The sequence below is a fragment of the Hemiscyllium ocellatum genome, chromosome 38, assembly GCF_020745735.1.
Source record: "Hemiscyllium ocellatum isolate sHemOce1 chromosome 38, sHemOce1.pat.X.cur, whole genome shotgun sequence".
Taxonomy (NCBI): Eukaryota; Metazoa; Chordata; class Chondrichthyes; order Orectolobiformes; family Hemiscylliidae; genus Hemiscyllium; species Hemiscyllium ocellatum.
The window spans coordinates 14428058-14452317 of NC_083438.1; positions in this window are offsets into that span (position 1 = coordinate 14428058).

A 24260-nucleotide genomic window follows, 5' to 3' on the forward strand; every position below is an offset into this window, starting at 1 on the left:
GACTCAGTTTATTCCCTTTGAGTTAATGCTCGGACATGAAGTGAGAGGGCCTTTGAAATTAATTAAACAGAAAATGACAGGACTGAAATCAGGTATCTCTCCTTTTGTTCGTTATCTGAGCTGAGGGAGAGATTAAATCAGGTTGGTAAGTTTGTTAAACAACACCTAAACAGGGCACAGCACAGAATGAAGCAGGTAGCAGATAAAAACCTTATATGTCGGACGTTTTTCCATGCGGGTGATATAATAGTATTGTTACCAGTGGTAGGAGATCCCTTCAAAGCACAGTTTAGTGGCCCCTTTCAAATTGAGAAAAGCATCATTCAGGTGTACTATCTGGGAAAGATGCCAAATAGGGAAAAAAACGGAATCAGGTATGCCCTGTGTATATGTTGAAACCTTATAACAGACGCAGGGAACTGGAGAAACACGTGTTAGTTACTGCCCTGCAGAGAGGAACCAAATCCATATACCATGGAGTGTGATGTGCCTCAAAATATGTTAAAGAAAGAGGAAGTCCTTAACCGTAAAAACCACACCACACCCCAGGTTACAGTTCAACAGGTTTAATTGGAAGCACTAGCTTTCAGAGCGCTGCCCCTTCATCAGATGGTTGTGGAGTAAGACACAGAATTTATAGCAAAACATTGACAGTGTGATGGATCTGAAATTATGCATTGAAAAATACCTTGATGTTTGTTAAGTCTCTCAACTGTTAGAATGACCATGATAGTTTCACTTCTTTTATAAGGAAATCACAAAACCTTTTTAAAAAGTTACATTCTCAGGTTAACTGTAACAATTGGTGTCAGCGCAGATAAGATGTTGAGATGTTGTAGGTGTTAGCTCTCTGTGTTCCCTGTCTGTGCCATGATGTTTTGACTGACTCTAATCTAAAAAGTGAGTTAACAGAGTCTTACATGGATTCATGCAGTTTTAAGCAAAGTGCAGTGTAACTCTGCAAGTACAAATTCACCCCACAAACGTATGTGTGTATGTGTGCATGTGTTTTTGTGTGTGTGTGTGTCTGGGATAGGGGTTTGTCTGTATCTGTGAGAGAGAGTATATATGTGTGTGTGTGTGTGTGTGAGTGTAAAGTGGTCTTTGTGAGAGGGTGCATGTGTGCGTATTGGAGTGTGTGTGTCGTAGGAGTGTGTGTGTCTGTAGGAGTGTGTGTATGTATGTCTCTTGGGTGGGGTTTGAGAGTGTCAGTGTGAGAGAGTGTATATATGTGCGTGAGGGTAAAATGAGAAAGTCTGTGAGAGGGTGCATGTGTGACTGTGGGAGTGTGTGTGTCTGTATGTGTGTGTGTAAAACTGTGTCTAGAATGAGGGGTTGTGAGTGTGAGAGAGAGTGTATGTGTGTGTTTGTGTGTGTGAGTATAAAGTGTCTAAGTCTGTGAGAGGGTGCATGCGTGAGTGTGCATGTCTGTATGAGTGTGTGTGCGTGTGCATGTGTGTGTGCATGTGCATAGGAGTGTCTGTGTGTGTGTGTGCGTGTGTGTTTGTGTGTGTGTTTAGTGCAATGCTGGTCACCTATAGTGTGACATGAACCCAAGGTCCCGGGAAAGGCCCTCCCTATGGGTACGGAACTTAGGTCTCAGTCTCTACTTAGCCACTTTTCGCTGCTGCCTGTCCTGAAGTCTGCCTTGGAAGATGGTCACCCACGGGTCCGAGCTCGAATGTCCTGTGCTGCTGTTCTCCAACTGGGAGGGGACACTCCTGTCTGTTGATTGTTGTGTGGTGCTCATTCATCCGTTGTCGTAGCCTTTGTTCGGTTTCACCAATGTACCTTTTGTCAGGGCATCCTGGCCTGCAACTTATAAGATAGACAGCATTGGCTCCATCAACTCCACAACCACCTGATGTGAAAGCTAGTGCTTCCTATTAAAGCTGTTGGACTATAACCTGGTGTTGCGTGATTTTTAACTTTGTACACCCCAGTCCAACATCAGCATCTCCAAGTCAGAAGTCATTCATGACTGTGATAGGTTAATGACACACCTGTCTCAGGAGCAAAGAACCCAATTGAAAGGGCTGTTGCAGCAATATGAGGACATATGTAGGGATAAGATGGGAGGACTAATCCTATTGTGCATGAGGTAGACGTAGTGAATGCTGTTCCAATAAAACAACACCCCTCCAGATTTAATCTTTTCAAAGTTGCACAGGTCTTGAATGAAGTGGATGTCATGCTCAATGGAGATATTATTGAACCAAGACAGAGTGTATTTCACCAATCATGTTCGTTCCCAAACCTGATACGATCCAACGACTCTGTGTGGATTATCAGAAGGTCAACACCATAACAAAATTGGCCTATAAACATGAGGAGCACGTCATCACTGTGCTTTCATCCTGTACAATCACAGCGAGACATCATTACTCCAAGTTTCAAATCCTCTCACTATGAAGGCCGACATCCCATCTGCCTTCTTCACCACCTACTGCTCCTGCAATGCTCACTTTCAGCGACTGGTGTACAAGGGACATCCAGGACTTACTGCACTACACCCCCACCTTTCCCAATCTATCACTATTCCAGTAATAATCCCATCTGTAACTGTGCAACTGATGTTAACTAATTGGCAGTAAGCTCTCATGGAGAGGCTTGGCTGGGTGCAGAATGTGACGAATAAAATATTTCATCTCATTGAAATATTCAACACTGAAGCAGCTGTAGGCCATTCAGCCCTTCCGGTTGACCTCAACCATTCAATAAAACCATCTCTCATCATTCAACGCAGTGCACTGTTCCCTTGCTTTCTTACTGTGATCTCTAAAGCATCGATCCAGCTCCTTCTCAAACAACTTTCAGTATTTTGGCCATGCCACTTTTCTGAGGCAGAGAATCCCACAGGCTCACCACTCTCTGTGTGAAGACATTACTCGTTTCGTCAATCCGAGTGCCAGCATCCTCTACAAGGTGTAGCTGGAGCAAGTGGTTGGCATTTCTGTTCGGTACCTGGGAGTGGGCTTCCAAGCGAACTGATCTCCGTCTATCTGGAAATCAACACTGGCCCCACACCGCGGACCATCCCCTGTGACATGGTCCCCACAACCTGAACCATCTCGGGGATATCCTCCCGGTGGCCTTTCGAATAACACTGAGGCATTATTTGTACGGGGTGGTGCTGCAGACTGTCCACTGCGGTGCCTTTACCCCACACTCAGACACACCTTGGCATGAGGTTTTGCCCTCTGGCAGTCGAGATGCCCAGTGGAGGATTCTCTATAAAGGGGTCCCTCCCTCTTAGATCAAGGATCTAGAATAGAGAGTGCAGCATGTGGTGGTCCCATGTAATTGGCCATGGGGCATGTTAACGGGCTGCCTGACAAATTGCACATTCTGTGGTTTGGAGCAACGATTCTGAAGCCCCATTTTAGTTTTTAGAATGAGCTGCTAAAATTGTGGCTGCCCTTCAGTGCCACACTCCTGCTCTACAGGCTCCCAGTGTGGGGAGGGACAGACATGGATTTGTTCCTGGGCCTGGCCATGATGGTCATGAACAGGTCCAGGCACCAGGCCAAAGGGAGGCTTGTTGTTCCTGACTATCTGACCCTTTCATGTTTACATCCATGCTCAGGTGTCCCTGGAGAAGGAGCATGTGGTTCTACTGTGACAGTGGGGCTTTTTGAGACCATTAGGTGCCACAGGGACCGGAGTACGTAATCACCCTGCATAATGATATTCTGATTTAGTTGCTTGTTTCTGTCATAGACATTTCCGTTTTGCCTTTTTGGGTGGTGTTTGTGTTTAGATTGGTACCTTAGGAAGAGAAATGCCTTATTTGTCCTTTGTTTCAGGTTTGGGCCGTTTGGCAGAGCCAAGAGGGCTCTCTTTTTAGCCTCGGACTGCCCCTGAGCAGGGCAAATTCTTCTGGATTTTAAATCCCTGCCCCAGGAGTGTTCAATGGGGATGGGAGAGAAAGGGTTTATCTATTTAATTGTTTATTTATTTGTTTAATATGTTATGAAGGTGAAGCTGTGTACTGTAACTTGAAGAGAGAGTGAAAGCTGTCTTGCACTGAGAGCTTACAAACCCCTGTCATGTGGCTGACCAGCAGTCTCAGAGTGTACTGGATCATTGAGAATATGGAACATTTAGCTGTGAAACAAATACCTGAGTGCTGGTTGCTACGTTTTCACAACAGTTCAAATTTAACAAATCAGTTTAAATTATGCTCCAAGATAATAAAACCCAATCGAAATTGATTTTAATGATTTGACAACATTGAACCAATGAGACGATTTGATGTGTGGGGCGGTAAGGAAGCAGGCATGTTGAGAGTTTGCCAGAGAGACAGCGGTCATCTGCCATCATCACAGTATCTTCCAGCAAATCACTCTCTATCAAAGGTACCTTTTCATATGAAGCATCTTTGCAGTAAAAGACCAAAGATGACCCAGGGAGATCTGCAGCGATAGGAAGGCAGACACCAGAGACGACAGCTGCTGTATGGTTTGGAAATGAATTTGATCTTGTTACTTTGACAGGGGTGTTTTCTGGAACAGTATATTGTTGGAGAGTTGGAAGTAGATAACAAACCTTTCAGAGAAAGGAGGCTGTGGGATGTAAGCAGTTGTTGTTAAATGTTCACTTTTGAAGGTAGAGAGTGAATTGATTTTTTTTCTTGAAATAGTGGAAGTTGGGTGTTCGCTGTCATTCATACTCTCACAGATTACGAGACGAGGTGAGCTTGTCTGGGGGTTTGGGTTAATGAGCAGAAAGGATCATTGCCGTGTCGGAACAAATTATTTGTTTCTTTGGTTTTGCTTTTGTTTTGGCCCCTTGTGGTCCCTGCCCAAAATAGGTTGTTGGGCATGGAGTCATGGGAAAGCCATTTTCTGATTGTTTATTTTTTCCACTGAGTAAGAAATTGTTGTTTTGAAAGAGCAGAGTGGGCTTTGCTCTGTGTTTCACATAGTGCTGTCCCTGTCCTGAGAGTGTCTGATGGGGACAGTATGGGGAGGGGAATTGTGGGACAGGAGGTGCGACTTTTTTTTTCTATGCATTCCTTTTGTCAAAAAGAGTTGAGGATTGTTTTTCAGACTGGAAGCCTCTGACCAGCGGTTTGCCACAACTGGCAAAGCCGGGTACAACCACCACATTTAAAAGGGACCTGGATGGGGAGATTTATTGAAAGTGTTGAAGAAGTATAAGATGCAAATGCTGACAAATGGGACTGCATCTGTTGAGGGTATCTGGTCAGCATGAACAAGTTCGACAGTCGACTCTGTTTCCATATTGTTAAATTCTATGGCTCAGTCTCTCCAAGCCAGGGATCATTCTAATAGACCTCCTCTGAGCTGCCTTCAATGAAATCATGTCTTTACTTAAATAAAGAGACACAAACTATTCACAGTATTCGAGATGTGATCTGAACAATATCTTGTACTTTTGACGCACTTGAAAGAATGACCAACGTTCCATGAGCTTCCTGATTCCCTGTTGTACCTGAGTGTTAGCTTTCTGTGCTTCATGTACATTTAACACCAAGTCCTGTTGAGTTACAGCTTCTGGCAGGTTTGTTTTCGCAATGTGAATAATTAATCTGTTCTTTTATTCCTCTGTCTGAAATTGATATTGTCTCATTTTCCCACAGTATATGCCATTGCCTACTTTATGCTCTTTTCTTTAACCAAACAATTTCATCTCTACCTCTCACAAACTGCCCTTTGACCTTTACTGTGTGTTGTTTGAAAATTTGACTATAATACAGTCACTTCCTTCTTCCAAATTCATCTTCCAAATTTATCATCAAACAATCATTGATAAACAGTTGTGGTCACCGCACTAATCCCTGTGGAATCACAATGGTCTCGAGGCAAACACTCCTGAATTCCCCTTGTTCTTTCCTGATCATCAGTAAGTTGTCTGTTAATGCCAATATACAATGGCCGACATTGTGGGGCTCTTACCTTATGACTTCACCTTTTTGTGTGGAAGATTGTGCACAGTCTACTGTAAGTCCAAATACGACACATTAAACAGTAGCTGGAACAATGTGAGAACTGGGTGACCAAATATATTTGCTGTGATCCAATCCTCATATTCCTGAGCAGTGATTATTACACAATCAGGTTTAATATCAGCCCATTACCACAAATGCTTTCTTTTGGTCAGTGCAGGATTCACTGTCACACACCGAGGTTAGAATTCAGCTGGAAATGGTGTTACAGATTACTGTCCACCACTTTGTGGTGACATCAGAGCCAGTCGCCATGGTGATTGTTCTGTCCCCTTCAGAAACTTCCATGTGTTAGCAGCTTTGTTCTTAACTGCATTGAAAATTCTCCAGATGCACTCATTAGTTTGCATATGTCTCTATTATATATTAAGTGGATGAGGCTAATAAGTTTGTGTTATTACAAGCGTATGGGCCTTCTTGTAATTACTTTGGTCAGACCTAAAAGATTCTGTCATGTACTTTGAGTCTAACAATACAGACATGAATTTACTTTCTGTTAGACTCCTTTAAATATTTGATTTCACTTCCTTCAGAGGGGTATGTAAATGACAATATGTATTACCCAAAATCCACCTCGTCAGATTTGTCATCATATAATCAGATCATTCAAATATGACGTGGCTTTCCACTGACTGATCCATGATGCTTAATATTTATTTATCCACTGATTATCTTTATGATTAATACTTGCTTATTTATTTGCATTTATTTATTCATTCGTTATTTACTTATTTTCAAACAGTGAGAATTGTTGCCCTTGACAATGTGTGCAGGAGGGTTTCCTGACACAGTATGTAGACCAGCCAACAAGGGGCAAGGCCACACTGGTTTTGGTACTGGGTAATGGACCAGGCCAGGTGATACATTTGGAGGTCGGTGAGCACTTTGGTGATAGTGACCACAAATGGATTATGTTTACTTTAGCGATGATAAGGGATAGGTATATAAAGCAGGGCAAGAGTTATTGCTGGGGGAAAGGCGATTATAATGCAATTCGGCAAGATTTAGGTTGCACAGATTTGGGGAAGGAAACTTCAAGGGATGGGCACAATTGGAATGTGGAGTTTATTTAAGGAACAGTTACTGCGTGTCCTTGGTAAGTATGTACCTGTCATGCAGGGAGGAAGTGGTCGAGTGAGGGAGCCGTGGTTTACAAAAGAAGTTGAATCTCTTGTCAAGAGGAAGGGGAAGGTGTATGTTAGGATGCGACGTGAAGGCTCAGTTTGGGTGCTTGAGAGTTACAAGTTAGTCAGGAAAGATCTAAATGGAGAGTTAAGTAGAGCAATGTGGGGACATGAGAATTCATTGGCAGAGAGTATCAAGGAAAACCCAAAAGCTTTCTACAGCTATATCAGGAACAAAAGAATGACTAGGGAAGATTAGGGCCAATCAAAGATAGTAGTGGGAAGGTGTGTGTGGAGTCCAAGGAGATGGGAATACACCAAGTTAATATATTTTGTCAGTATTCACACTGGAAAAAGACAATGTTATCGATGAGAATACTGAGATAAATGCAACAGGAGTAGACTTGATTTAGCTTCACAAGGAGGAGGTGTTAGTAATTCTGGAAAGCATGAAAATAGATAAGTACCCCAGGCTGGATGGGATTTATCCAAGTGTTCTCTGGAAAGCCAGTGATGAGATTGCTGAGCCTTTGGCTTTTATCTTCATGTTATCATTGTCGAGAGGATTAGTGCCAGAAGACTGGAGGAGAACAAATGTTGTCCCCTTGTTCAAGAAGGAGAGTAGAATAGAATAGAATAAATTTATTGAGTTCTTTGAGATGGTGACCAAACAGTTGGATGAGGGTAAGGTGGTTGATGTGTATATATGGGAACAGTAAAGCATTTGATAACGTTCCCCACGGCAGACGATTGCACTAAATGCAGAGGAATGGGATTGAGTGTGATTTAATGGTATGGATCAGAAATTGGCTCACTGAAAGAAGACATAGTGTGGTGGTTGATGGGAAATGTTCATCCTGGAGTTCAGGTACTAGTGGTGTACTGCAAGGATCTGTTTTGGGCCCACTGCTGTTTGTCATTTTCAGAAATGAACAAGATGAGGGCATAGAAGGATAGGTTCGTAAATTTGTGGATGACACTAAGGTTGGCACAGTTCTGGACAGTGATGAAGGGTGTTGTAGGTTACAGAGAGACATAGATAAGCTGCAGAGATGGGCTTACAGGTGGCAAATGGAGTTTAATGCAGAAAAGTGTGAGGTGATTCAATTTGGAAGGAGCAATAGGAATAAAGTATACTGGTCTAATGATAAGATTCTTGGTTGTGTAGATGAGCAGAGAGATCTTGGTGTCCATGGGCATGGATTCCTGAAAGTTGTCACCCAGGTTGATTGGGTTGTTAAGAAGGTGTACAATGTGTGAGCTTTTATTGGTAGAGGGGTTGGATTTCAGAGACATGAAGTCATACTGCAGCTGTACAAATCTCTGGCGCAGCCACATCTGGAGTATAGCATACAGTTCTGATCACCACGTTATAGGAAGGATGTGGAAGCTTTGGAAAGGGTTCAGAGGAGATTTTTTTTTAGATTAGACTTACAGTGTGGAAACAGGCCCTTCGGCCCAACAAGTCCACACCGACCCGCCGAAGCGAAACCCACCCATACCCCTACATTTACCCCTTACCTAACACTACGGGCAATTTAGCATGGCCAATTCACCTAACCCGCACATCTTTGGACTGTGGGAGGAAACCGGAGCACCCAGAGGAAACCCACGCAGACACGGGGAGAACGTACAAACTCCACACAGTCAGTCACCTGAGTCGGGAATTGAACCCTGGTCTCAGGTGCTGTGAGGCAGCAGTGCTAACCACTGTGCCACCGTGTTTACTCAGATGTTACCTGACTTGGAGGGAAGGTTTTATGAGGAAAGGCTGAGGCACTTGAGGCCGTTTTCATTCGAGAGAAGAAGGTTGCAAGGTGACTTAATTGAGACATAAAAGATAATCAGATGGTTAGATAGGATGGACAAAGAGCGCCTGTTTCCTCAGATGGTGATGGCAATGACGAGGGGACATACCTTTAAACTGAACAGTGAACGATATAGGACAGATGTCAGAGGTGGTTTCTTTACTTAGAGAATAATGGGGCATGGAACACCCTGCTTGCAACAGGAGAAGACTCATCAACTTTAAGTGCATTTAAATGGTCATTAGATAAACTTATCAATGAAAATGGAATAGTGTAGTGCAGAGAGACTTCAGATTGGTTCCACGGGTTGGCACAATATCGAGGGCCAAAGGGCTTGTGCTGCGATGTTCCATATTCTTTGCTATGTTCTATGTCTTACACCAATTATACATAGGTTTTATGTGGAAAATTCAGATTTATTGAATTGGGAGATGATCCTTGTGAATGAGCAGGAAGTGAAAAGACTCCCGAAGTGGTCACTACAATTGGATACGATGGATATGATAGGCCTACACAGAGCAGCATGCCCTACTGGACAAAAGGCAGCTGTACCCACCATCCTTGTTCACAAAGATCTTACACACGTCAAAACATTTGCATACACCCTTTCATCACTCAGCGTCCAGAGTTGGATCCAGTTGCAGGAATCAGTTAAATTCAACAATAGTTTGTTGACGCCTTGAGAGTACTTGCAAAATGGTTTTAGAATAATTCTCAGCTTACTCAGTCCCAAGGTGCCAACAATATCTTAGCAGAGAGCATGATGAGAAATGTAAATCATAGAATCCCTACAGTGTGGATGCAGGCCATTCGGCCCATGGATTCCAGACTATCCCTCTGAAGAGCCCCCACCTAGACACACACCCTAACCTATCCCTGTATTTTCCCATGGCTAACCCACCAAACCTGCACATCACTGGATTGTGGGAGGGAAACCAGAGCAGCTATAGGAAACCCACACAGACACGGGGAGAACATGCAAACTCCACACAGTCAGTCACCCGAGGCTGGAATCGAACCCGAGTCCCTGTGCTATGAGGGCAGCAGCACTGACTACTGAGCTCCCCTGCTGCCCCACATTTAAATCAATTCCGTCCTTACGTTAGCCCGTGGTGTACCCAGTCATGCTGCTGAACAGTGGATAGTGTGGAAGATGACTCCTATCAGGCATAAGAGATAGTCAGGGGTGGATTGAAGTTCCAGCCAAAGAAACATTCCCCATTAAAGCAATGACTGTCAGGAAAGAGAGGGAGGGAATAATCGAATCCAAGAGCTCAAATCAGCTCTTGCTGCAATTGTGGAAAATTAGAGCCATTGAATGTCGGAGCTTCAGCCAAGACTCTATTCGGCAAAACCCACAAATGCCCGTCACTGGCCTTACACCAAACCTTGAGGAATGGGACAACAGGTGAGTCGAGTCCGTGCAGATTGGGACTGCCGGCAGCAGGTGGCAGCCATGAGCGCAGGGATCATTTCCCCACTGCTGCAAGGAGAAACAATAGTCTCTCGATGAGAGGGTTTGATCCCAGCAGGCTGGACATGAGGGTGGTTTGCTGTGATGGGGCTGTATGTGGGGGTAGGGCATTGCTTCATGTAGTTTTACTGCTCAGGTCAGGGGAGGGTGGATGGGAATAATATATAATGTTAACAGCTGTCCACTGTCTAAATTATACAAACCTTACACCCTGAGCACTATTCAACAGCAGGCGGTCGTTAATTATTGGTTAATTAAGGGTTTAGCCGAAGCTCACTTCTGAGAAATATCGGAAAGGTTTCTGATCTCTGGTTGGAAGGTCCCATGTGTAAAATGCCATCCCCTGTGTACATGGCTATGCCCGGGCAATGGGCAGGAAGGAGGATGGAGACCCGAGCTCATGTTGTATGTTCCCAAGTTCACTCTGTTTTCTGCACAAAACCAGCTTTGGTGTATGTATCTCCCAGGTACGATGATAAAACAGCAGGACAGCTCAGTCAGAGACACCTGATCACTTTTGCTCCCAGGAAGTATGAGGACAGAAAAATGGAAGGAGAACAAACCATAAACAGATGTCTTAATTCTTTTGTTAAACAATCCCTGATCCCAGGGAGAATCATTAAACCATGGACCCAATTAAATGGTGATTCCAATCCTTCAGAGAACAAAGCATCAGAGGCGAAGTGTTTTCGCTAGCCGGAGAAGGTACCTGATGTTGCTTTGACATTGAGCTAACTAAATACATTAATTAACATATATATCATTTATCTATTACAATTTATATAAATTTATTTCTGTGTATAAACAAATAAACCAAACCCTGAGAAATCAGCCTGTCCCCTGTTGTGTGCGTAGACCATGCCCTGCTAACACATTCACTCAGACTTTAAACTTGCGAGTCGAGGGTATAGGAAATGGAAAGCTACAGGAAGTGTGGTGATAAATGACAAAGTAAGCAGCAGGTTAGCATGTACGCAGGAGGGTTTAAGCTCATGGCAGACTAGGAAAGAAGCAAAAATGAATAATTACTCAGGAGATATTAGCGATGTTGTGAATCATGAGGGTAAGAAAGTGAGCATAAGGCACGTTACCCGAATGACTGTAGCATTCGTAACAAGGTTGATGAGTCAATGGCACAAACCATCGTCAACGAATATGGTTTGGTCGCCATCTCAGAGACATGGCTGCAGAATGGTCATGACTGGGAATTAAATATCCAGGGGCACCAGACTATTCGGAACGGCAGACAGGAATGCAAGGGAGCTCTGATATTCCAGGATGACATCAGGGTAGTGCTGACCGATGATATAGCTTCTGTGGAGCATGTGATTGAATCCTTTTGGATGGAAATTAGGAATTACAAGAAGGAAAAGTCACTAATAAGCATAGTCTGTCAGCCACCACATATTAACATCACATTGGGGCAGGAAATAAGCAAGGAATTAACTAATGCCTGCGAAAATGATATGGCTATTATCATGGGGGATTTTAATCTGCATGTCGATTGGTCGAACCAGCTCGGTCAGAGTAGCCTTTAGGAGGAGTGCATTGAGAGTATCCATGGTCGTTTTCTTGAACAGCATGTAACGGAACTAACGAGGGAGCAGGAATAATTAATGACCTCATAGTTAGGGGTCCTCTTGGAAGGAACTATCACAGTATGGTTGAATTTAAAATACAGCTGGATAGTGTGAAGATAAAGTCCAATACCAGGATCCTGTGCTTGAATAAGGAGGACGATGACAGAATACCTGGTTACAGTAGACTGGGAACAGAGACTTCATGGTGCGACAGGTGACGAACAGTGGAGGACCTTCAAAGAAAGTTGTCAAGGTGCTCAACAGAAGTATATCCCAGTGAGAAGGAAGGATGGTAAGAGGAGGGGTAATCTGGCATGGGTGTCCAAGGAAATAAGGCAGGCTGTCAAAGTGAAAGAGAAGGCATGCAAAGTGACCAAAAACAGCAGACATCTCAAAGATTGGGAACATTTTAAAACCACAGAAAGAGTTATAGAGAATAGTCAGATAGAGCATGAGAAAAAACTAGCTCAGAATATAAAGACAACAAAACTTCCGACAAATATAAAATGATGTAGAGTGTTGTTGTGGTTCTGTTCGCCGAGCTGGGTGTTTTTGTTGCAAACGTTTCATCCCCTTTCTAGGTGACATCCTCAGTGCTTGGGAGCCTCCTGTGAAGCGCTTCTGTGCTGATTCCTCCGGCATTTATACTGGTTTGAATCTGCCGCTTCCGTTTGTCAGTTGCTGTCCGCTGCAGTGGCCGGTATATAGGGTCTAGTTCAATGTGTCTGTTGATAGAATTTGTGGATGAGTGCCATGCCTCTAGGAATTCCCTGGCTGTTTTCTGTTTGGCCTGCCCTATAATAGTGGTGTTGTCCCAATCGAATTCGTGTTGTTTGTCATCTGAGTGTATGGCTACTAGGGATAGCTGGTCGTGTCGCTTTGTGGCTAGTTGGTGTTCATGGATGCGGGTTGTTAGCTGTCTTCCTGTTTGTACTATGTCGTGTTTTGTGCAGTCCTTTCATGTGATTTTGTACACTGCATTGGTTTTGCTCATGGTGGGTATCGGATCCTTTGTCCTGGTGAGTTGTTGTCTAAGAGTGGCTGTTGGTTTGTGTGCTGTTATGAGTCCTAGTGGTCGCAGCAGTCTGGCTGTCAGTTCAGAAATGCTCCTGATGTATGGGAGTGTGGCCAGTCCTTTGGATTGTGGCATGTCCTCATTTCGTTGTCTTTCCCTAAGCCATCTGGTGATGAAATTGCGTGGGTATCCGTTTTTGGTGAATACCTTGTATAGGTGTTCTGCTTCCTCTTTTTGTAGTTCAGGTGTGCTGCAGTGTGTTGTGGCCCTTTTGAATAATGTCCTGATGCAACTTCGTTTGTGTGTGTCGGGGTGGTTGGTTTCATAGTTCAGGACTTGTTATGTGTGTGTGGCTTTTCTGTATACCTTCGTGGTGAACTCTCCATTCGGTGTTCTTTGTACCATCACGTCCAGGAATGGGAGCTGGTTGTCCTTTTCTTCCTCTCTCGTGAATTGGATTGCTGTGAGTGTGGCGTTGATGATCCGGTGTGTGTTCTCTATTTCTGTGTTTTTAATTATTACAAAGGTGTCGTCGACGTATCTGACCCAGAATTTGGGTTGTAATTGCGTTAACACTTTTTTCTAACCTTTGCATTACTGCATCTGCTATGAGTCCGGAGATCGGTGAGCCCATGGGTGTTCCGTTGATTTGTTCATATATCTGGTTGTTGAATGTGAAGTGTGTTGTGAGGCACAGGTCCAGTAGTTTAATTATGCCGTCTTTGTTAATAGGTTCAGAGTCCTGTTGTCTGTTATGTATGTCCAGCAGGTTGGATATTTTTTCTCTGGCTAGGATTTTTTCAATAGAAGTGAACAGTGCCGTTATATCGAATGAGAGCATGGTTTCTTCCTTGTCTATGTGTATATTTCTGATGATGTCCAAGAATTCTTGTGTTGACTGTATAGAGTGTCTGGATCTGCTGATCAGGTGTTTTAGTTGAAGAGTGGCTCTAGAAATTGTTGGTCCTTTAGAGGATGAGAAGGAGCAGTTATAAGTCTCCTGGCCCTGATGGAGTCCATCCCAGGGGACTAAAAGAGATGGTGGGAGAAATAACAGGTGGACTGGCGGTAATTTTCCAAAATTCACTGGTCGCTGGGGGAATCCCAACAGATTGGAAAATAGCAAAATGTGACACGACTGTTTAAAACGGGAATTGGACAAAAGATAGGGAATTATAGACCAGTGAGTGAGACCTCTGTAGTGCGGAAGACTCTTGAGTCGGTTATCAAGGAAAAAATAGGAGGGCATCTTGAAAGAAATTGTCTCATTGTACAGATGCAGCATGGGTACATGAAGGGCAGGTCATGCTTCACAAATCTTTTAAAATTCCATGAAGACATTTCAAGCAAGGGGGGATAATGGGCACCATTTGGATGTGGTGTACCGAGATTTCCAAAAGGCTTTTGACTAGGTGCTGCACATGAGGCTGCAGCATAAGATAAGAATTCATGGTGTTAGGGGTAGATTATTAGTGTTGATAGAGGATTGGTTAACTGACAGAAGTAAAAAGTGGAGATAAATGAGTGCTATTCTGCCTGGCAATCAGTGCCTAGTGGTGTGCCTGAGGGATTGATGTTGAGCCCACATTATGTACAATTTTGACAGATTATTTGGACTTGGGGACCACATGTACGGTGTCAAAAGTTACCAATGACACTAAGATGAGTGGCAGAGCGAAGTGTGCAGAGGACTGTGAAACTTTGCAGAGGAACGTGGATACATCGAGTGGGTGGGCAAAGATCTGGCAGATATAATACAATGCAAATAAATGTGAAATCATGCGTTTTGGTAGGGGTAAGTAAAAAGGATTATTACTTGTATGGTAAAAACAACTGCAGCATGCTGATTTGCAGAGGAACCTGGGTGTCCTTGTGCATGAACTGCAGAAGGATGGTCTGCAGGTACAACAAGTAATTAGGAAGGCAAATGGAATTTTGTCTTTCATTGGTGAAGGGAAGGAGTTTAAAAGCAGGTAATGCTATAGCTGTACAAGGTGCTGGTGAGGCCACACCTGGAGTACTGTGTGCAGATTTGGTCTCCTTACTTAAGAAAGGATGTACTGGCACTGGAGGGGGTACAGAGGCGGTTCATTAGTTCGAGTCCAGAGTTGAGGGGTTTGGCTGATGTGGATATACTCAGTCGGTTGGGATTATATTCATTGGAATTCAGATGACTGAGTGGGGGATCTTTTGGAAATATACAAAATAATGAAGGGCATCAATAAAATAGAACTATAGAGGATGTTTCCACTGGTGGGTGAGTCTAGGACAAGAGGGCATGGCCCCAAGATTAGAGGAAGCAGGTTTAGAATGAACTGAGAAGGGACTTCTTCACCCAGAGGGTTGTTAATTGATGGAATTCCTTGCCCAGGGAAGTAGTTGACGCTACGTCAGTAATCACTTTTAAAGCTAAGGTAGATACTTTTTTTTGAAAAAAGAAAGGAATTAAGGGATATGGTGAAAACGTGGGGAGGGGGAGCTGAGTCCATGAAAGGATGAGCCATGATTGTTTTGAATGGCTGAGCAGGCTCGAAGGGCCGGGCAGCCTCCTCCTGCTCCTAGTTCTTATGTTCTTATGTGGACTGGACCATGAAGAGAGAGTGAAAGCTGTCTTGCACTGAGGGCTTACAAACCCCTGTCATGTGGCTGACCAGCAGTCTCAGAGTGTACTGGATCATTGAAAATATGGAACATTGGCTGTGAAACAAATACCTGAGTACTGGTTGCTATGTTTTCACAACAGTTCAAATTTAACAAATCAGTTTAAATTATGCCTCAAAATATTAAAACCCAATGGAATTTGGATTTAATGTTTTGACAGCATTGAACCAATGAGACAATCTGATCTTTGGGATATAATGAAGTGGACATTTTGAGATTTAGCCAGAGAGAGCAACCAACTGTTATCATCCGAGTAACTTCCAGCAAACTACTCTCTTTCAAAGGCACCTTTTCATATGAAACATCTTTGCAGTAAAAGACCGAAGATGACCCAGGGAGATCTATAGCCAGACGAAGGCAGACACCAGAGACAACAGCCGCTGTAGGGCTTTGCAAATTAAGTTGATGCAATTTTAACAGGGCATTTATTAGAACAGTATATTTTTATCGTGTTGGAGGTAGATAACAAGCCTGTAAGAGAATGAACGGTCAGAGTTGTAAGCAATTGTTGTTTCATATTCACTTTTAGAGTGAGAGAATAAATTAACTTTTTCTTGAAATAGTGGGAGTTGGGTGTTATCTGCCATTCATACTCTCACAGATTATGAGAAGAGATGAGTTTTTCTGGGGGTTTGGTTTAATTAGCAGAAGGGTTCACCACCGTGTCATTACAAATTATGTGTTTCTTTAATTTTGCTTTTGTTTTGGCCCCTTGTGGTCCCTGCCCAAAAGTGGTTGATGGGGATGGAGTCATGGGAGAGCCTTTTCCTGTTTGTTTATTTTTTGCACAGAATAAGAAATTGTTGTTTTGAAAGAGCAGAGTGGGCTTTGCTCTGTGTTTCATTCAGTGCTGTCCCTGTCCCGAGAGTGTCTGATGGGGACAGTATGGGGTGGGGGGGGAGTGGTGGGACGGGGAGTGCTTTTTTTTACTGTGTATTCCTTCTGTCTGAAAGAGGTGAGGATTGTTTTTCAGACTGGAGGCCTCTGACCAGTGGTGTGCCAAAACTGGTAAAGCTGGGTACAACCACCACATTTAAAAGGGACCTGGATGGGGAGATGTATTGAAAGGGTTTAAGAGGGAGAAGTGGCAAATGCTGACAATTGGGACTGCATCAGTTTAGGATATCTGGTCAGTATGAACAAGCTGGACTGTAGAGTCTCTTTCCATGCTGTAAAACTCAATGACTCAGTCTCTCCAAGCCAGCGGTCATTCTAATAAACCTCCTCTGAACTGCCTTCAATAAAATCAGATCTTTACTGAAATAAGGAGACAAAAACTATTCACAGTATTCGATATGTGGTGTTAACAGCACCTTGTACATTTACAGTAAGACCTCTCTACTCTCGTACTTTTGACGCACTTGAAAGAATGACCAACATTCCATGAGCTTCCTGATTCCCTGTTGTACCTGAGTGTGAGCTTTCTGTGCTTCATGTACATGTCACACCAAGTCCTGTTGGGTTACAGCTTCCTGCAGGTTTTTATTTCTCCATTTGAATAATTATTCTGTTCTTTTATTCCTCTGGTCTGAAATTGACAATGTCTCACTTTCCCACAGTATATGCCATTGCCAACATGATGCTCGCTACTTTAATCAATCAATTTTATGTCTGCCTCTCACAACCTGCCCTTTGACCTTTATTGTGTGTTGTTTGAAAATCTGGCTGCAATGCATTCACTTCCTTCTTCCAAATCCATCTTCCAAATTTATCATCAAACAATCATTGATAAACAGTTGTGGTCACCGCACTAATCCCTGTGGAATCACAATTGGCTCTGGGAGTGAACAGAAAAAAACACTCCTAAATCCCCTTTGTTCTTTCCTGATCATTATTAAGTTGTCTGTTAATGCCAATATACTACCTTATGACTTCACCTTTTTGTATGGAAGATTATGTAACGCCTTCTGGAAGTCCAAATACAACACACCCCACAGTAGCTGGAACAACGTGAGAACTGGGTGACCAAATATATTTGCTGTGATCCAATCCTCATATTCCTGAGCAGTGATAATGACACAATCAGGTTTAATATCAGCCCATTACCACAAATGCTTTCTTTTGGTCAGTGAAGGATTCATTGTCACACGCATGGGGTTAGAATTCAGCTGGAAATGGTGTTCCAGGTTACTGTCCACCACTTTGTGGTGATATCAGAGCCAGTCATCATGGTGATCGTTCTGTCCCCTTCAGAAACTTCCATGTGTTAGCAGCTTTGTCCTAAACTGCATTGAAGATTCTCCAGACGCACTCATTAGTTTGCATATGTCTCTCACATATATTAGGTTAGATGAGGCTAATAAATTTGTGTTATTAGACAATAGACAGTAGACAATAGGTGCAGGAATAGGCCGTTCAGGCCTTCGAGCCTGCTTCGCCATTCAATATGATCATGGCTGATCATCCTTAATCAGTATCCTCTTCCTGCCTTATCTCCATCACCCTTGATTCAACTATCTTTGAGAGCTCTGTCCAACCCTTTCTTAAATGAATCCAGAGACTGGGCCTCCACTACCCTCTGGGGCAGAGCATTCCACACAGCCACCACTCTCTGGGTGAAGAAGTTTCTCCTAATCTCTGTCCTAAATGGTCTATCCCGTATTTTTAAGCTGTGTCCTCTAGTTCGGCACTCACCCATCAGCAGAAACATGTATTATAAGCACATAGGCTTGCCTGAGATCACTTTGGTCAGACCCAAGAGATTCTGTCATGTACTTTGAGTCCAACAATAAAGACATGAATTTATTTTCTGTCAGAGTCCTTTGAAATATTTGATTTCACTTCCTTCAGAGGCTTATGTAAATGACAACGTGTATTACCCAAAATCCACCTCAGCAGATTTGTCATCAAACAATCAGATCTTTCAAATATGACGTGGCTTTCCACTGACTTATCCATGATGCTTAATATTTATTATCTGTGTGAGTGATACTTGTTTGGCTCGGTGACATGTTTATTTATTTTCATTTATTTATTCATTCTTTATTTACTTATTTTCAAACAGTGAAAATTGTTGCCCTGAATTATGTTCTTTCAAGTGTTGTCATCATTGATGTCAGGTGGCATCGTCTGCCAATTTAAACCTTAATTTCTTTAATTGAAAACGTGCTACCCTTTAATCCTATGCAATGACACCTTTATATAAAAAATACCCTGCCCATCTCTTGAATTATTTCCTCCATGTTTGTTTACATTAAAGCCCAACATGGACCAGGTCAATGTTCTTATCTATTGTGGGACAAAACTGATTTGATTCAAAGTGGTTAACTCCAACTGTTTGTTCATTGACTGGAATTCATGTCTGACTCACTGAAATTAACTGTGTCCCTGGGGGAGCTGGGAGCTGCTCCATCAGTTGCTCATTATGAGATTCCCTTCAATTGTTTATCACAGAATGACAGCAGGAGCAATATCTCTGCAGCAATCAGAGATCAGCACAACTGTAGATATGGAGCGATGGTATTGGTATCGGAGAACATTAGAGTGGAATACCACTGCAATTAGTGACAATCAGAGGGAAAAGGATTGGAATAATCCAGTGATGTGAAGGAGTATCTCTGGTTGGCTCTACATCCTTTACACTGATGATTATTCCTTTACATTAGTCGTTCGAATTCAGGCTGCCCTTCGGATTTTTGCTTATGTTTACTTTCCCATACTTGGCATTGTTGGGGTCCCTGGTAAGTCTGTGCCTCACGATGAGTTCTGTAAACCATGTTGAACAAATTGACAGATCTTACCATTTATGGTGCCATCCTTGTTGATGTGCCTGTTCTTTGCAATTCTCTGTACCTGAGTGTTCACTGTGTAAACACAGTTAATTTGTTCACTTTCTTGTCATTGCTTCAGTTCTTTTAGAGAAATCTAAGTATTAGATATTTTAAACATGATTCATTGCTGTCTGCTTGCTGCCTTTATCCTCACCTTTACCTGGTTCACCTCACTTTCATTTCCATGTCCACCCTGCCACCTTCCTCCATTACTGCTCTTTCATTTAATATATTTGTACCTTCCCTCACACTCACTGCCGATCTCTAATCTGTCCTTTGCTTTTGTTGACCCTGGGACAGACTGTCAAAGTTGTGACTGCAGTATGATCACTCTTTATTCCTCTGACAGTGGGAATGAGCTGTTTCTGTCAGTTCTGACCTCGTCACCCATAAACACAGATCATTGAACAGTCAAATATCTCTCTGAGTACTGAGAAAATGTCTTAGTTTTATTCCTCTCTCCCACCCTTACCCTCTCCCTCCCCATTGAGTGACCTTTGACCATGACATGATGTTAAACTATTCTTCCTTCATATTCTTTGTCTCTGTGTCCAAATGTTTAAATCAGATTCTTCTTCCAACCCTTCACTCACCTCCAATACACTCACTCCACTTGGTCTCCTCCATCTGGCCTTTTGGTATCACTCAAACTGGGATTTTTTAAAGTATTCTCTCTGTTGTGTTGATTTTGGGCGGCACGGTGGCACAGTGATTAGCACTGCTGTCTCACAGCGCCTGAGACCCGGATTCAATTCCCGACTCAGGCGACTGACTGTGTGGAGTTTGCACGTTCTCCCCGTGTCTGCGTGGGTTTGTTCCGGGGGCTCCGGTTTCCTCCCACAGTCCAAAGATGTGCGGGTCAGGTGAATTGGCCATGCTAAATTGCCTGTAGTGTTAAGTAAGGGGTAAATGTAGGGGTTTGGGTGGGTTGCACTTCGGCAGGCCGGTGTGGACTTGTTGGGCTGAAGGGCCTGTTTCCACACTGAAAGTAATCTAATCAAATCTAAAAAAAAACCTTAATCTCTGTGCACCCTGCCCTGAACCATTCAGACACCCCTACCTTTGAACTAACTGCACTCTGTGCTCTCAGGCTCATTCCTGACTTTGTAACCAAGCCTACTCCAAGGGTGGGGCTGTTGTTGTCTGACAGACTCACCTGTACACTGTGGAAGCAGAGTGTCAGCTCTCCGATACCTCTTACACCTCTCCCAGAACATGGCCCCACCATCTAACATCAGGCTATTGTGTCCATCACACTCACTAATCTCATCTAATCTGGAGATCTCCCCCACTCACTGCACATCCTCCAACCTCACAATCCCCCAAAACCCATCACACCTGCTTCTACCGTCTTCTTCTCCCAGATCCACAAACATTGGTACGGCCTATTCCTTGATCAGTGGTGCTGGAAGAGCACAGCAGTTCACGCAGCATCCAACGAGCAGCGAAATCGACGCTTTGGGCAAAAGCCCTTCATCAGGAATAAAGGCAGAGAGCCTGAAGCATGGAGAGATAAGCTAGAGGAGGGTGGGGGTGGGGAGAAAGTAGCATAGAGCACAATAGGTGAGTGGGGGAGGGGATGAAGGTGAGAAGTCAGGGAGGAGGGTGGAGTGGATAGGTGAAAAAGGAGATAGGCAGGTAGGACAAGTTCGGGCAAGTCATGGGGACAGTGCTGAGCGGGAAGTTTGGAACTAGGGTGAGGTGGGGGAAGGGGAAAAGAGGAAACTGTTGAAGTTCACATTGATGCCCTGGGGTTGAAGTGTTCAGAAGCGGAAGATGAGGCATTCTTCCTCCAGGCGTCTGGTGGTGAGGGAGCGGCGGTGAATGAGGCCCAGGACCTCCATGTCTTCGGCAGAGTGTGAGGGGGAGGGGGAGGTATGACCCCAACCAGGAGAAAGGAAGGACAACAGATGCTGGAGCTCAGATTCGAGAGCGTGGTGCTGGAAAACCACAGTCGGTCAGGCAGCATCCAAGAAGCAGGAGAATCAATGTTTCCGGCAGAAGCCTGACAAGGGGCTTGTCTCCTGCTCCTCGGACGCTGCCTGACCTACTGTGCTTTTCCAGCACCACACTCTCGACCATGACTCCAACTAGCGTAGAATGTGTCCCATGATACCCATTGGTTCCGTTTAGCCAAGGTCCCTTTGATCCCACGCTCGTTCAGATGCGGCCTTGATGGTATGAGCTGTTACTCTCTCCCCATAAGTTCTGGAACACAAGGCTTCAGTAATATTGAAGTGACTGGATTAATTTTGGATAACTGGTCAGCATGGGCGAGTTAGACTGGAGTGTCCATTTCCATGCTGTATGTCTGTGTGACTCTCTGACTCTGAGCATTGTCAGGACCCACAGCCTTTACAATATCCAGTGCCTCCCACAGTGCCTTGATATGATGTGGAGTGTATCAAATTGGCTGAAGACTGGTACCTGTGATGTTAGTGACCACTGGAGGAGGCTGAGATGTATTACCCGCTGCCAATCTGGCTGAAAGTTGTGAGAAATAAGACCATAAGACCATTAGCAATAAGAATGGAAGTAAGGCCATTCAGCCCATCAAATCCACTGTGCCGTTCAATCATGGCTGATGGGCGTTTCAACTCCACTTACTCACACTCTCCCTTTATCCCTTAATTCATTGCAAGACTAAGAATTTATCAAGCTCTGCCTTGAAGCCATTTAATGTCCCAGCCTCCACTGTGCTCTGTGGCAATGAATTCCACAGGCCCACCACTCTCTGGCTGAAGAAATGTCTGCTCAGTTCCATTCTAAATTGACCCCCTCTAATTCTCAGGCTGTACTCACGGGTACTAGTATCCCTGCCTGACGGAAACAATTTCCCAGTGTCTACCCTTTCTCAGCCATGAATTATCTTGTAAGTTTCTATCAGACCTCACCTTAACCTTCTTAACTTTAATGAATACAATCCCAGGTTTCTCAACCGTTCATCATATGTTAGGCCTCGCATTCCAGGGATCATCTGTGTGAATCTCTACTGGGCACGTTCCAGTGTCAGTATGTCCTTCCTGAGGTGTGGGGCCCAACAGTGGGCACATTTTTCTAAATGGGGACTAACTAGAGCTTTATAAATTCTCAGTCGTACAACACTGCTTTTATATTCCAAATTTCTTGAGATAAATTACGACATTGTATTCGTTTTTTTAAACACAGACTCAACCTGCAAGTCAACCTTTAGACAATCCTGTACTGGCACTCCGAGATCCCATTGTACTTTGGCATATTGAATTTTCTCACCGTTTAAAAAATGCCTGTGTTCTTTTTTCCAAAGTGCAAGACCACGCATTCGTAAATGCTTCAGTCTTATCTTTTTCCCTGATGAGTTGTGCTCCCCCATCATTGAGGATAAGGAGACTTGTGCAGTCTCTTCCTCCACTATGTTTTTCAAAACTAGTCCTCCACATTTCACAACAGGATACAGTGGGACTGCTCAGTAAAGTTGAGATCAGGTCCATTCATTGTGGCATCACCAAACTCAGTCAATCACATGCTGCTTGTGCTATTTGTGAAGCAAGTACTCCTGTTTGGTAGCTTGACACTCACTAGTCCCTCACTCTCTCTGCTAATGTTCCTCTTCATCTGGTCCTTTGCAGTCACTGTCTTTGCTCATGATGCCCTTGACCTCCAACCACTCTCACTGTTATTCTTCAATTTCTCTCACTGTACATTCCATGTCCCTCATGATTTTCCTCTCCATCACTCAGCCATCATTCACACCGTGATCATTTTCCCACTTGTCCTTCACTACTGACTCCCTCTCTCGGTGAATGTAATCTTTGGTCACTAACTGTTCCTTACTCTCTCTGCTGATGTTCTTCTTTGTCTCTGAGTCAACACTGACTGGCTCTGCTCATGTTCCTTCTTGGTCTCTCCCTTTACATCTATGGTCGCTGTTATTACTTCTCCGACACTCAAACCCTCTGTTGATATTCCTCTTGGTTTCTCACTTTACACTAACACTGTTGATTTTCTGCTTGTTCTCAATCTGGCCACATTTTCTATGTGGAAGTGTTTTTGGTCCCTCATCATTCGCTCATTCTCATTCCTGATTTATCGAGTCTCCCATTTTGCACTCACTCTACCTGCTGATGTTTCTCTTAATCTTTCACTCTGCGAACTTGTTCTGCTGACTTATCTCCTGGTTCTCATTTTGAACTTCTGATCTCGAATGATGATCCTGCAAATCTCCCACTGACTCCTCACAATGTTTCTGTTTCCTTCCCTTTCTGTCTCTACGTCTCGGCTGATGTTCCTGTGAAGCTCCCATTTCACTGTCGATCCCATCTGCTGATGTGTCTTGTCTCTCAGTCTACAGGTAATCCCTGTGCTGACGTTCTTGTTGGCCTCTCACTGTGCACTCCCTTTCTCTACTGACATTTATTTGGTCTCACTGTGCATTCACTTTCCACACTGACGTTTCACTTGACTCACATCACACTTAATCTTTCTGCTGATGTTACTCTTGGTCACTCATTCTCTGTGCTGTCTCTCCACTGATGTTCATATTGATATCTCACTCTGTGTTCACTCTCACTCTCTCTTTTGATCATCCTGTTCGTCTCTCACTTGACATTCATTGCCTTTGGATAAAGCACCTAAAATATATGTTTGTGTCTGTACCTTTCACTGATGGGTTTGGAGCTGTTCAGAATCACACGATTCTCTCCCTCTGCTCTGAAATAAGGTGTGGAATATGCACCTGCTCAGTATATCTCATGTACAACTAACCCACATGTTCTTCACTCATTCTTGCCCTTATTCTGGTGCACCCATGGATCTCCTTTCCAGTCTCGATGTGCTGCCTCTCTTGATGCTCAGCACACATTCCAGATTTCCCTTTCA